Source organism: Lissotriton helveticus, chromosome 1_1 (genome assembly GCF_964261635.1).
Source record: "Lissotriton helveticus chromosome 1_1, aLisHel1.1, whole genome shotgun sequence".
NCBI lineage: Eukaryota > Metazoa > Chordata > Amphibia > Caudata > Salamandridae > Lissotriton > Lissotriton helveticus.
In genome coordinates, this window is record NC_136057.1 from 1,311,780,698 (window position 1) to 1,311,794,370 (window position 13,673).

The 13,673-nt window shown below is 50.4% G+C and overlaps 1 protein-coding gene and 1 long non-coding RNA gene across 5 annotated transcripts in view; one reads left to right on the forward strand and one right to left on the reverse strand.

Moving 5' to 3' along the window:
- Positions 1–13,673, forward strand: part of LOC144823203 (serine/threonine-protein kinase N2-like) — a 643,207-nt gene that overhangs the window by 623,538 nt on the left and 5,996 nt on the right. The gene's annotated exons all lie outside the window — the stretch shown is intronic.
- LOC144823223 (uncharacterized) overlaps positions 1–13,673 on the reverse strand; it is a 94,234-nt gene that overhangs the window by 2,954 nt on the left and 77,607 nt on the right. The window contains exon 3 of the long non-coding RNA XR_013608754.1: positions 8,721–8,909. This is a non-coding gene — a long non-coding RNA (uncharacterized LOC144823223). The remainder of the gene's footprint in view (positions 1–8,720; positions 8,910–13,673) is intronic.

A 13,673-nucleotide genomic window follows, 5' to 3' on the forward strand; every position in this document is an offset into this window, starting at 1 on the left:
ACGGAGAACTCTGGGCGGCAGCTCCCACCCATCATGTATCGCCTGTGGAGCCCGGAGAGGCTGAAATCTTCTCGCCTACACCGTGGACGTGGCTCCCAGGCCAAATATGCCTCTTAACCTCGCATACCAATATCCCGCATGCTGTCACAACGCGGTCGTAACAATGACCGCATTGTGACAACGCATACCATTACTCCGCAAGTTGTTACAATGACTTGCGATGGGGGGGGGGCGCTCGATGTTGGAATAGTAAAATGTACTATTCCAACTCCAGTCTGTGCGGACTTTAGGGAAGGTGTTGGATTTTGAATTCAACACCTTCTCCCCCCCCTCCGCAAGTCATTGTAACGACTTACGGAGTAATGGTATGCGTTGTCATAACACGGTCGTTATAACGACCGCTTTGTGACAGAATGCGGGGTCACTAATGCGGAGTGAAGGTGCTTTACCTCCCAGGCCCGGCGCTGGAAGTCGGCAGTGCGGACCTGCGGCCTGAAAGAGCCTGGACGCCAACTGCGGCCTTGAGGACGATCCTGCCGCCGTCGGGGTGGCTTTGACTTGCTGGAGCCCCCACCCGCAATTGCAGCAGATACAGGCGCTCCTCACTGAGCTAGCGACACCTGCAACGCTGAGGCCCGTCAGGTTCGAGGCATGTGGGCTGCTGAATTCATATCTATAGCATAGATCGCCGCCTAGTGTTGGGTCCGGATGATTGCACATTGTTGTCCTGGAAGAGTCTTCGAAGTATCATGAGATAGGTGGCTCCTCCCCTGGACTACAGTGCGCATGGGCATCGACTTGATCCCCAGATTGTTTTTTTCGCCATTGGGTTCGGATGCATATTTGATCACTCAAGATCGGAATCGATAGAAACTTTCCTTTAGGCCTGGCTCTGTTCCGGCTCAGTTCCCGAGTCGGACATCCAGAGGAGTCACATGGCTCTTCGGTGCGCGAGGCCCAGTCAACGCAACCAGACTTATTCGACGACACATCATGGAACGGAGCCCGTTCAAAAGGTGCCCCGTGTGCAACTCGAAGTATCCCCACATCGACGTCCACCCGGCGTGCAACAAGTGCCTGTCGCCGGATCACGACGAAGCCAACTGTATGGCTTGTTCCCGTTTTCGCTCCAAGAAGACGATTCGACTTCGGCGCGTGGCGCACCAGGAGGCCCAGCAGACGGCCCCTGACCCGGTGAACATTTTCGAGGGGGAAGAAGCAGATGAGCAGGAGGATCGAGAGCCGATTTCAACTCCAGGGGCAGAGATCGACTCCAACTACGACGCAGACGTCGAAATGCTCGACACAGAAGACGTCGTCGACGAGATAGGAGACGACAATGAGGCCTATGGGGCCACGGAAGATAGCTCAGTTGAAGAGCTATGCCCCATTTGAACAATCACTAAGGCTCAGGTCGAGGGATCGCCACATGGCCTTACCCAAGATCTTACACCTGGATCCACGGTCTCGCCTCCGGGCCCGGCTACGGACACTTCTACGGAGCCGCCATTGGTCAAATCGAAAGTGAAAGCTTCGGTCTCGACAAAACCGAAAGTGATAGAGACGCCGTCGAAACAGAAGACGCCTCTCGTTTTGGTCGCCTCCTCGTCTTCAGACATGTTGGGGCAGCCGAAGCCGAAGAAGGTGGTCGATCCGGTGAAGTCGCTCCAGGGCGTCGAGTCGAAGTCGCTCAAGGGCGTCGAGCCGAAGACTGGGACACCGAAGCCAATTGTCAAGGCCGCCTACCCGAAACCGTCTGTGCCGAAGACCGTCGACACAGACGGGGGAATCGGAGCTCCAAAAGCTGTCGATCCAGCGCGTCGGCCAGAAAAGGCCAAAAGTACTGTTACACTCGAGTCAGCACATGCTGGTGGACCGAGAACACCTGTCGGGTCGACGAAACCGTCCGCATCCTTCACGAAGCAGGTGTCGGACTCGTTGCAACGCATCAGAAGCAAGGCTTCCGCGGTCGATCCGAAGGATACTTCCACCCAGAAGCCCGCTGCCAAACCGCCAAAGTCGACGGCGCCGATCCAGTTCACGCTGCCGCCAAAAGTGGCGCCGAAGGCCTTCGCGCCCAGGACGGTCGCCGAGACGTCGACAAAAGTGCCCTCGGGGCGGAAGCCAACCCCTGCAGTTGTAAGCACTAAACATCGACAACCCCTACTGGAGGAGCAGTCGGAACAATTTATCGACGCAGACACCGGTAAACTTTCCTTCTACAAGCGAAAGATTACGCCGACACAGCCTATGGAGTCATACACAATTCCTGTAAAGAGGAAAAAGGCTTCTACGGATTCACCAGTTCTGGTTGAACCAATTACTCCACGGCCTCAGGACATTGCTCCAACCTCACCCACTTACTCAGATGTGGAGGCTGGAGAAGGGGACGATGAGGAGTACAACTTCCCTGCCGACACTGATCCTGAGGATCACCATGACTCATGGGAAGATGCTGGGGACCCAGGGGATCCGCAAACTGCCCCGGACACTCCACTATATACTGTCAAAACCTCTCCTACTGAGGATTCTGCAGCATTTAATGCTCTAATTGAGAGGGCAACCAAAAATCACGACGTCCAGCTGCATGCTGACCCTATTGAAGTGGACTTTCTGTTTGATACCTTTTCCACCTCTGAAAAGACTGTCAAGACTCTGCCAATGCTGAAGGGTGTTTTAAAACATGCTGCAGACATTTTTAAAGAACCCACACGTGCCAGGGTTATAAACCCCAGGATTGAAAAGAAGTATAAGCCGGCTCCTGGCGACCCTACCTACATCAAGGGCCTGTTGCCGTTGGACTCTCTAGTTGTTTCTAATGCCCGGAAGAGGGAAAATTCACAAACTACTGGTGATGCTCCTCCCCCTGACAAGGAATCTAAAGTGCTAGAAGCATCAGGGAAGAGGGTGGCGGCTCAAGCGGCCAATATCTGGCGCATTTCAAACACTCAGGCACTTTTGGCCAGATATGACAGGGCACACTATGATACACTTGAGACCCTGTTACAACACTTGCCAGATGAGTATAAAGAGGCAGCGGAGATGCTCATTCAAGAAGGGAAGCTCATCTCAAATGCTTCTATTAAATGTGCACTGGACGCAGCGGACACCGCGGCCAGGGCCATTAGCACAAGTGTGATGTTGCGGCGTCAGGCCTGGCTCAGAATCTCCGGGTTCAAACCAGAGATACAAACCACCATCCTCAATCAGCCTGTAAACCCTGATCACTTATTTGGCCCTGAGGTGGATACCACCATGGAAAAAATAAAGAAAGACACAGAGACTGCAAAGTCCATGGGGGCTCTCCAGTCCCAGCAGTTCAGGGGTAGTACTTTTCGTCACTCAAGCAATAGAGGTGTTTCCAGAGGCCAGATGTCCCAGCAAACACAGTACACTAAAGGTGGGGCGCAGACCTCTTACAACAAGCAGAGTAGAGGAGGCTATCGTGGCAACAGCGCCAAGGGCAGAGGTCGTGGAAACAACAACTCCAGATCCTCCGCCACCAACAAACAGTGACACCTTGTCACTGCCCCCCGACCATACACCACCTGTCAGGGGGAAACTCCAGCAGTTCCTGCCAGTCTGGAAATCCATCACCACAGACAGGTGGGTCAAAAAATGTATCCAGTACGGTTATTGTCTGGAGTTAACGTCCACTCCACCCAACATCCCACCAAGGCACCGTCCTATGTCAACAGAGCATTTGCACTTATTGCAGCAAGAGGTGCTCGTCATGCTGCAAAAAGGGGCAATCGAGCTCGTGCCGGTGGAAGACAGAGGCACAGGAGTGTACTCCCTGTACTTCTTAATCCTGAAAAAGGACGGGTCCCTCAGACCCATACTGGACCTCTGGCCCCTAAACCAGTACATTCTCTCAGAACACTTTCACATGCTCACGCTGCAGCAGGTTCTTCCTTTGCTCAATCAAGGGGATTTCCTCGCAACGTTAGATCTCAAAGACGCGTATTTTCACATTCCACTACATCCATCACACAGAAAATACCTCAGATTCACCATTCAGAATCAGCATTACCAATTCAAGGTCCTCCCTTTCGGAGTGACCACAGCGCCCAGGGTGTTCACAAAATGCCTGGCGACGGTGGCTGCGCACCTCAGGAGACAAAAATGTTAGCGTCTACCCTTATCTGGACGACTGGCTTGTCCAAGCAAAGTCGGCCACACCATTCACCTTCTTCACAATCTGGGATTCTCACTAAATAATCCAAAGTCGCACCTTCAGCCAGCCCATGTGCGGCAGTATCTGGGCGCGACAATAGATACTCTGGCAGCCACAGCTCAGCCAAATTCTGTGAGGATCAACAACATTTAGTCGCTGATACAGAAATTCAGACCGCAACACTCGCTTCCAGCACAAGTGTTCATGCAGTTGATAGGCATGATGGCCTCCTGCATCTTCATACTCCCGCACGCGAGACTACATATGCGTCCACTTCAAGAGTGCTTGGCACATCAGTGGAATCAGGCTCAAGGACAGTTGAACGACCTAGTGTTGGTGACCGGTCGGGCATACAACTCTCTGCATTGGTGGAATCCACACAACCTTTGCAAGGGCCGACCGTTCCAGGACCCTGTTCCACAGATCATCCTAATGACGGACGCTTCTCTCAAGGGTTGGGGAGCTCATGTACTCCACTACACAGTGCAGGGACTATGGACAACGCAGCAAAAGAAGATGCACATCAACCTCCTAGAGCTGATGGCAATCTTCATGGCAATGAAAGCATTCAAGGTACATCTGTGCAACAAAGTCGTGTTGATCCGGACGGACAACATGACAGCCATGTACTATATTCAAAAGCAGGGAGGTACACACTCTCCACAGTTGTCTCATCTGGCTCAGAGCATGTGGAAGTGGGCCATTCAGAGGAACATCTTCCTCATGGCGGAACACCTCCCAGGCAAGGACAATCAGATGGCGGATCTGCTCAGCAGGTACAGCCACCAAATGCACGAGTGGGAGATACATCCATCAGTACTCCACCCGTACTTCCAGCAGTGGGGTCATCCAGAGATAGCCCTGTTCGCCACAAGGGAAAACGCTAAATGCCGAAGCTTTGCCGCCAGGTTCCCGCACCCACAGTCGCAGGGCAATGCGATATGGATGAACTGGTCCGGCAAATTTGTGTACGCTTTTCCCCCAGCACCTCTAATACCGCTGGTGGCGCGAAAGCTAAAGCAACACTCATCCTGGTTGCTCCAACGTGGGCACGCCAACCATGGTACACCACGTTTCTAGAACTCTCCGTGGTACCGCATCAAAGGCTGCACCTCACACCCAGACTTTTGACGCAGAGCCATGGCGACATTCAGCACCCAGATCCGCAACAGCTCAACCTGGCGATCTGGCTCCTGAGGTCTTAGAATTTGGCTACCTTAACTTGCCTCCCGACTGCATGGATATCATACGGGAGGCAAGAAAGCCCACCACCAGAGCATGCTATGCAGCAAAATGGAAGTGGTTTGTCATTTACTGTGCAGACCACAACATCAACCCGCTAGACGGATCTACTCACAACATCATTTGTTATTTGTTACATCTTTACAAATGTAATCTAACATATGCTTCCATTCGGATACACTTATCCGCCATAGCGGCTTATCTCCAAAACAGGCAGCATCTCTCCGTTTTCAGAGTGCCTGCCATTAAAGCCTTTCTAGAAGGACTGAAACGAGTCATTCCTCCCAGGACCCCGCCAGCTCCTGTATGGAACCTTAATGTGGTCCTCACCAGACTGATGGGTCCACCCTTTGAGCCTCTACATTCATGCGAGATTCAGTTCTTAACATGGAAAGTGGCTTTCCTGATAGCCATTACGTCACTGCGACGTGTTATTGAGCTCCAGGCGCTCACCGAACAAGAGCCATTCATACAGCTTCACTCCAACAGGGTGGTGCTGCGCACTAACCCTAAATTTCTTCCTAAGGTGGTTTCACAGTTCCATGTCAATCAGACTATTGAACTGCCTGTGTTCTTTCAAAATCCAGAGACAGTGGCTGAAAGAATGCTCCACACTCTTAACGTTACACCAGCTTTAATGTACTACATTGATAGGGCCAAAGATTTTAGGAAGACGAAACAACTTTGTTGCCTTAACTGCCCAACACAAAGACAACCCCATTTCCAAGGCAGGTATAGCCAGGTGGATCGTCAAGTGTATTCAAATTTGCTATCAAAAGGCTAAACGCACTTTAATAATCCCCCCGAGAGCCCACTCCACCCGCAAGTTGGGGGCCTCCATGGCTTTCCTTGGTAATATCCCTTTGGAGGACATTTGTAGAGCAGCCACATGGTCTACCCCACACACATTTACTAAACACTACTGTGTAGATGTGCACTCCAAGCAGCTGTAGGGCAGGCTGTTCTAAAAACACTTTTTCAAACGTCTGCAGCTGGCACAAGCGGCCGCCGATAATGGAGGGACTGCTATATATTCTATGCTATAGATATGAATTCAGCAGCCCACATGCCTCGAACTGAATATGCTACTTACCAGTATGCATCTGTTCTTGGCACGTAGGGCTGCTGACATTCATATCGCCCGCCCTCCTCCCCGGCGCCTGTAGCGGCTGCAGAATTTTACACTTACTCTTAGCATGGCCATCGCTCACACTGTTACACTGCATCTTCGCCACAATGGCTAAAAACAATCTGGGGATGGAGTCGATGCCCATGCGCACTGTAGTCCAGGGGAGGAGCCACCTATCTCATGATACTTCGAAGACTCTTCCAGGACAACAATGTGCAATCATCCGGACCCAACACTAGGCGGTGATCTATGCTATAGATATGAATGTCAGCAGCCCTACATGCCAAGAACAGATGCATACTGGTAAGTAGCATATTCATTATCGCGAACTGGGGACCCCGGCCCGCCATTTCGTTGGGGAGATTGGCCTGACGTTGCCGGAGCAAAGGAGGTGAGTGCACACACAAGCGGGTCTCGGAAGCCCTGTATTTACCCACCGGCACGGGGAAGGTCACATCGGAGGTGGGTTGCCCCCTGCTCAGCACTGGTGAGAAAAAAGGAGAGTGCATCTCGCCGGCCGTGCCCGTGGTAGATATGAAGCGAGGCGCCGGCTCGCCCGGGGACTTGTTCGCAGCGGCTACTGCCTGGAAGCAGCAGTGGCCCGTCCCGCTTTGGGGTGCCAGACTGATACCGCTCACTGCCTGCATCTGGGACCCATGTGGGCCAACACTTTATTGGGGGCAGCACACCTTTACGGACCTCTACAGCAATGAAGCCGGCTGACGGATGCGGGCTGAGGCGCCACCCCACCACCTTACTGAGCAGCGTTCGGGCCGACACGCCGCAAGCCTGCAGGTGGGCGCAAAAGGGAGCGAGTAGGGGGGCCCAACAGAATTTTGCACCAGGGCCTGCGGGATTGATGCAGGAGCGGCCACGCTCCGCTACGAGAGGTAGCCCGGCAAGAAGAAAGCGTGCCCAGTGGGGCCAAGCCACTTTTTGAGACCTATTGCAGAAGCGACAGGGGTTCTGCCTTGACCCCGGCCTGGCGCAACTGAGATATGAACTTGGTTTGTCCTGTCAGGGACTTTGATTTGATACCTGGGCACATGCTATCGTGCACACAGGACCTACGAGGTAGGCCCAGCATCTACCTGGGGACGACATATTGGGCAGACCCCCCACCCCATTAGACCACATCAGGCGCGGACGAGTGCCCAGCATTGCCAGGAGGGGGCACTGCAAGCGCCATATAAGGCTCTTCGAGGGATTCGAGCGTTGCTACCGTTAGAGGTGGTTGCCGAGGGTGGGACTCTGCGCCCTGCGGAGACGCCCGGGCTGCCGCTCGACCACTGAATCTACTTCCCCAGAGGTCCCCAGACACCCGGTGCTGTATGTGCTGCAACACCCAGAGGCACTAGCACGTTGGGATTATAATAGCAGTCAACGGCTGCAGTAATCATATTGGATGGGCCAGGTCCCTATTAGCCTGACTTGGCGGTCCCAAAGTACAGTACTCAACATGATCACCTCGGCCTGCGGCCTTTGGAGGGCTGAGCACTGGATGTGACGGGCCGGCTCCACCCGCTCCTCATCACGCTTAACCTAGGCTATAACCTCCACTCAGGGAAAGAAAGAGAAGACACTCAAGGAGCTCTTTGCACACGCTTCAGGGGCCACCTCTATGGACCCCCTCCTCTGGACGCTCCCGCCACGCGGCAGACAAAAGGTGCAAAGGAAGAACTGGTAACCTTCCTAGAATCACTCTTCACGATGCTTCATGAAAACCTGCAAACGGTAAAACGGGACCTCAACCCCGAAATCAAGAACATTCGCAGGGATGTCGACAGTATCGGCGAGTGGGTGGCCGCTCTAGAGGACAAAGGGGACGACAGGGACACAGAAATTTTGTCTCTACAGCAGGTCATCCACATTCCTGACCAGCAAGTGGACATGCAAACGCATCTAGAGGACCTTGAAAACCGTTCTCGCAGACACAACATCCGAATCCATGGAGTATGCGCTAATGAAGAAGCTGGCGAGATCTTTACTTATCACACAAGTGCACGGATGCACACCAATGTTTTCAGTGATCATCCATATTAATCCAAGAGTGCGTGCTGAACTGGTATGGCGCCTTGCCCTGGTGGCACGCAAATACTTGATCAAAATATGAGGGGTGACTTTTTCACCCCAAGCCAGTCGCACATCTGAATGCGCAGCGCTTTTAGTTACCCATGTTTCCTCTTATATTCACTGCTTTGATCCTCTTTCAACTGATCCATGCTCGATCCACACGTAGGGTATTATGCTATTTTTCAAGCTTCTAGTGTTCATGATGTGACCATCCGGACTTCATCCAAGGCATGTTTTTTATTCAAACCCAATGTATTTCGGACTGCACGAGTCCTTCCTCAGGGGTAACTACAAGTGAAACATTACATTATTACTATTTATTTATACATATCCCAAAATACATGTTATCATTTATTTTTATTTATTTTGAAAGTTTTATATAGCGCGAACAAGATCTTTGCAGATATCAGAGCGCTTTACAGAAGAAGGTTATAGCATGTGAGTACATATCAATTGGGGTGGGGAAGGTACATGTGGGAGCATAGTTGGACTCAACAGCATATTCAGGTCAGACAGATGCATCCAGATACAGATACATAATAATGATACAATTAGGAATATATACGTATAATAATACCACTGTAAGATGCAGACACCCTATCTTCGTCTGGTGTGTAAATATATGTGGTAGCAATCGGTGCATCCAGGTGAGGAAAAAGTGGAATGTGTAGGATACAATTAGGAATATATACCTATAATAATATCACTGTAAAATGCCGACACCCTATCTTCGTCTGGAGTGTAAATATATGATGTAAATATATGAGGTAACATCGGTGCATTACAGGTAATGAAGAGTGAAATGTGCAAGATCCAACTGGGAATATAATGCCCCTGTAAATAAAATACCCCTGTGAACATATAATATAATAGCATACGGTATAGCAACATATTATACCACTGTAGAAAGGCAGACACTCAGTCCTGAGGAACATTAAATTACAGAGAACAAGGTGTAAGTGTAGGTATAGTACTGATAGTATATAAGGGCAGGATACAAGTGCAGACAGCAATTACATGAATCAAAAATCACAGATCAAAGTGACATTAATTGGCAACCAAGAAATATGAGGTAGCAAACTGTGCATTACCAATGTTCAAAATACAGGTAGGAGTGACACTAGAGAGCAATCAAAATATATGGGGTAGCAGTCTGTGAATTACAAATGTTCAAAATACAGGTGGAGATGACCCTAGAGAGCAGCCAGACATATATGAGGTAGCAGTCGGTGCAATACAGGAGAGAAGAGTGAGAATGTGTGCAGGTTGCAGAACTGTGTAGAATAGTGCAGAATACAAAAGAAGAATGCGATATATGGGAGAGCAATCGGTGCATAACAGGAGAGGAAAGCGGGGATGGGTGCAGGTTGCGGAAATGTGCAGAATAGTGCAGAATACAGGTTCAAGTATACTGCTGATCGAATATAAGAGCAGAACACAGATGAAGCCAGTAGTGTACATGAATCATGAATCATGTTTACAAAGCTGCTGGAACACAATGTCACATCATCTTAATGTATTTATACATTTGCGTAAGGGAACCCCTTACAAGTCTTCTGTAGCTGCATTACTTCCCCCTTCTGCCACATGGAGCTAAAGTGCTAATTTCCTAACCCACTTTCAGCCTATGTTATTTCAATTACGCCTAACCCGAGCATTTTAAGCGGCGTGTCCCATATTACAACACACGCGCACTTCACGTCGCCCAACAATCACTCACTTTACGTCGCCATGCATTGCCTAACTCTTCAGCATTCATGAGCCATTTCAGTTTGCATACCTGTCGCACGTATTACACTCCGACCATATTTCTCACTGTCTGCATTCCCCCTAGATATATCACATCATTGGCTGACCTACTGTTAACCTTCTTGCCTCATTCTCTGGTCGCCAATACAGCTCATTGCTCCCCTCATTTAACTTCTCATTTCTACCTACCTAATCCTTCCCCACAATGTACTCAATTAAAGCTTCCCACTTTCGCCACATTCTGTCAACAAACACACATACCTGCCAGGACGATTTTTACAGCTCCGAGTTTGTCTCACGTTTACCAGAATTGTTACCTTCCCCAAAACGCCACTCGGTTTTCAACCAAATGCACTAATTGAAATCCCTCCCTCCTACGTTCTTAAAGGTCACCTGTTCTGAACCGCTCCTGCCTCGACGTTCCCAACAAGCCCCAAGACAACTACAGCTCCCATAATACATTGACCTACAGTCCCCCATTCATCACAAAAGCGGAATTTGAATTTAACGAACACGTTAATGCAGACTATCACGCTCACTGCAATAATAAACTTGTCTCTTAGCTCCTGCAATTTTCAACAATGAAGTAAATAGCTCCACCTTCAGATAATGCTACCCTTATCCCTAAACAAATTAGAAAGAACTAGATGTTATCGCCGTCAGTGTGGATCACCTAACCAAAACAATTTTAGTACGTTTTTAAGTCATTTTGGTTCTGGGTGCAAACCCTGGGTAGGGCAATAAATCATGGTAATGTTCACACAAGTGCAGGGATGCACACCAATGTTTTCAATGATCATCCATATTAATTCAAGAGTTCTTGCTGAACTGGTATGGCGCCTTGCCCTGGTGGCACGCAGATACTTGATCAAAATATGAGGGGTGACTTTTTCACCCCAAGCCAGTCGCACAGCTGAATGCGCAGCGCTTTTAGTTACTCCATGTTTCCTCTTGTAGTCAATTCTTTGATCCTCTTTTAACTCATCCATGCTCATACCTTAGCATTCAGCTGTGGGACTGGCTTGGGGTAAAAAAGTCACCCCTCATATTTTGATCAAGTATCTGCGTGCCACCAGGGCAAGGCGCCATACCAGTTCTCCAGTATTTGGGGTGTCTTTCATAGATTCACATGCCTGAATCATTCCCCGTCGTCGGAGTGGGAGTCCCACGGTATATAAAAAAGCAATAATATGCCTGTAATAACCAAAAAACCTTGGTAATAACCAACCAGGAAGTAAAGTAGCCCTAGCTACAGGAGCTAAAAGCTCCCACACTCATGACTATTCTAGTCATTATGTTAGACCAAACTGCAGCCAATCAGGCGACAGCACCCACCAGAATGTTCTCCCCAGAGGCTCAGGCTCTCAGATTTTCTACCGCACGTCGTGTGAAGGGAGTCTCCCTGAGCTCTGCTCAGTTTCTTCTTACTTGTTTGGTTTTTTAACCTTCAAAGGATGTCTACTTCTAAATCCCTTTTTAGGGTTTGTGATTCCTGTGGAAAGCTAAGGCTGTTCAAAGAGGACCCACATAAAAAATGTATATACTGTCTGTATCTGGATCATGAGGCGAAGGAATGTAAGATCTGCAGAACCTTTCCTCAAAAGACCCTCCGGGACAGAGAGGGTCGTCTGCTCCTGTGGCTTCAAAGGATAAAGGACAAGGATATCCCTCTTTCAGAGGTAGGGAGCATTGCCTCAGGGTCTTCTGTCTCTTCAAGGAAGAGAAAAACTGAGGTTGAGTTGGCTTCTCCTAGGGCTAAAACATGGATCAGTGTCCCCATCAGAACTGCTTTTTTCTTTCAATGAGGCACTTAATGACGTCCTGCGCAGGACTTGGTCCAAGCCCAGCACAGGGGCTCCTGTGAACAGGACGATTGCCTGCCTCCACCACTCACTCCAGGGGACCCAAATTTCCTCACCCCTCCCGAGAGAGCTTTGAGGTCCAAGCCTCCACGTCCGATGTAAATCCTGGTGCATTCCCTACCATACCCCTTGACAGGGAATCCAAGAGGCTAGACAATCTTGGGAAGAAGATTTTCCTTCCTCCAGCCTTGCACTGCGGTTTGTGAACGAATCTTTTGGGCCACTATTCCCGCACGGTGGGATAGAGTTGTACAGGTGCTACTAATGGTCCCAGAGGAGGCTCAGGCTGTGCTGTCCTATGCTGTTGCCGATGGAAGGGATGCAGCGAGGCTTACCATCCGCTGTGGACTAGACCCCACCAATTCACTAGGCATAACAGATTTGTTGACCGTGGCCCTGTGATGCCACGCCTGGTTGAGGATGACTGGCTTGTCTGGGGATGTCCAATCCTCACTCATGGGCATGCCCGTTGATGCCTTCTGTCGAAGACAAGGGAGATTCAGCACTGGATCACTTTAAGGGCAACAGGGCTTTGGCCAGGTCCTTGGGCCTTTCTATGTCCCCCCGTCACCTTCAAGGCACCTTTTGCTCCTTTTGTGACCACAGAAGAGTCATGCAACCGCATCTATACCTTCCAAGGCACTGTGACGTGCAAGCTATCCAGCCTAGTCAGTCCATCCACCCCCCCCCAAGCAGCTGCAGCCACCAAGCCCTTGTACTAGGAAGCTCCGTTTGCGCACCCCAAACCCACCCTCCGATAAGAAGCCTACAGCCCTTTTTAGGTTTATTTGTCTTTATTTCGTATACTCTTGTCACAGGGAATTTCCAGTACTCTTAGTATCCTTTTTAGGGAGTATGGTTAGTTCCAACTTATAGGGCCAAATATCCTTGTCTCAGGTCTCTTGTTCCTTTGGTCCTTGTCTTCGTCTGGGTGTGGTCCTCAGGAGGGATGCAGAAACCCAAAAGAAACAAACAAACAAAAAAGTTGTTCAGGCTGTTGCTTCCCTGATTTACGGGGGTTTGGGAATTAGTGCTCCTCCACCAGTGCCCTACCTGTGAAGTGCCTAGGTGTGGGTAGTAACGGTGCTCACGGCGATGTGGCCCTCAACCCTGCTCACCAACCCTTTAACGAAAAAGAACATGCACACTGCACTTGCCTGAGTCCACCCTCCTGGGCCGTGGTGATGGGAGATCCAGCCTCCTTGTCCCTCCTGGGGGCACAGGGCTCTACAGCGGTGCTCTGCGAGCGTGTCTCGACACTTGGGTCCTCTTCCTCCTCTCGCGGGTCGTCCACGACCTCCGGGGGCTCTTCTCCGGCTTCCTCGGCAGCTCCGATTCTTGTGTTCTCCTCTGGTCCGGTCCTCTTGCGACGCTCCTCCACTCCTTCATTCGCCGAGGACGATGCACCCCGTCTCATCCGTCTTACTCCTTCTTGAACCGA